The sequence below is a fragment of the Euprymna scolopes genome, chromosome 6 (genome assembly GCF_053919585.1).
Source record: "Euprymna scolopes isolate OS-2025 chromosome 6, ASM5391958v1, whole genome shotgun sequence".
NCBI lineage: Eukaryota > Metazoa > Mollusca > Cephalopoda > Sepiida > Sepiolidae > Euprymna > Euprymna scolopes.
This window is the reverse complement of record NC_136487.1, coordinates 123,777,077-123,778,456: the sequence shown is the minus strand read 5'-3', so window position 1 is coordinate 123,778,456 and position 1,380 is coordinate 123,777,077. Positions and strand designations below refer to the sequence as shown.

At 43.0% G+C, this 1,380-nt stretch overlaps 1 pseudogene; it reads right to left on the bottom strand.

Moving 5' to 3' along the window:
• Positions 1 to 338: 338 nt before the first annotated feature.
• LOC145278574 (U2 spliceosomal RNA) lies at positions 339 to 449 on the bottom strand (annotated as a pseudogene).
• Between the last annotated feature and the right edge of the window lie 931 nt (positions 450 to 1,380).

Below are 1,380 nucleotides of genomic sequence, written 5' to 3'. Positions count from 1 at the left end.
TTTCAGTGTCTTTTGGGCCTGACTCTCCTTGGTTAGAGTCTTTTTCGGGAGCAGCTTCCCATTTTGGGGAGTCGGCCTCTTGGAGAGCATGACATTTTTGTTTACTTTGAGGCTATCTGTCCCTTCCTCGTTTGTGAGATCCGGGCGGTATGCCCCCTCATTTTCTTGATCTGCTCCCCTTTTGGAGGAGCAGACCTCCTGGGGAGCGCTGTCCTCTTTATTGTCCTTTTGGCCTGGCACATCCTCCTTTTTGTGGTTGGAGTGAGATGCTACGACCGATTTTGGAGAAAGACAGACAAAGTGGGGCTACGGACAGAACGCTACTCAACAAGCTCGTCAGGTGTTCCGAGCATGAGAATGTGTTGCCAGAACAGCACTGCCTCGCGCGGTGTATGTATCAGAGAACAGATACTACACTTTGATCTTGGCCAAAAGGCCAAGAAAAGGGTATTTATTTGCCCCCCCCCCCCACCGAGCAAATTAGGCACAAGGCCGATTTTTAATGTGAGGAGTGAAGGGGAAATAGGGACCAACTACCCGGGAAGTAGGAGAGCTTGATAGTGACAATTGGTATGAAGGATTGCCCCTGCATTGACCAAGGTCTTATATGTGGGGTTGGTATTTATTTGCTCCCCCACCGAGCAAATTAGACACAAGGCCGAACAGATACTACACTTTGAACTTGACCAAAAGGCCAAGAAAGGCTAAGAACAACATCTATTAACAACAGACCTTTGATCTTAACCAAAAAGGCCAAGCACAAAAGTGTTACGGAGAGACCGACCGACAAACCGACCAACCGACCAACCGACCGACCGACGGAGTGACTTATAGAGTCGCTTGCACACGACTAAAAATCAAGAAAGAAAGAAAATCTAGACTGGAATATCTAAAGAAACGAATATAAACAGAACGTTTACATCGACAGAGAAAGAAAATAACGAATAAAAACAAGAAGAGAAAGGAATGACATTACGAGAAGAGAAAAGAAAATTAAGAAAATGAGAAATCAGAGCGTAACGATGTCAAGGAACACCAGATAGTTGCAATGCCAACAGTAATTATCTTACCAATAATGATAATAATATACATTTGTGTAATCTATATATTATATCTATAAAAGTGAACGTGTCTGTGTGTGTATCTGTGTGTCTTTGTGTCTGTATACATTTCCCCACGCAATAACTCTGTTAATTTTAAGTCTACAGACTCGAAATTTGATATACAGGGTACTGAGATGTGGGAAAATCTTTGTGATCGGTTCTCGGCCAGAAATTTAGCTGCTAAGGGGTCAAAGTTCAACGATTTGACCTTTGAGAACTCTACCAAACTCTTTCGCCAATTTTGTGTCCAAACACTTGAAATTTTAGATATAGGTTC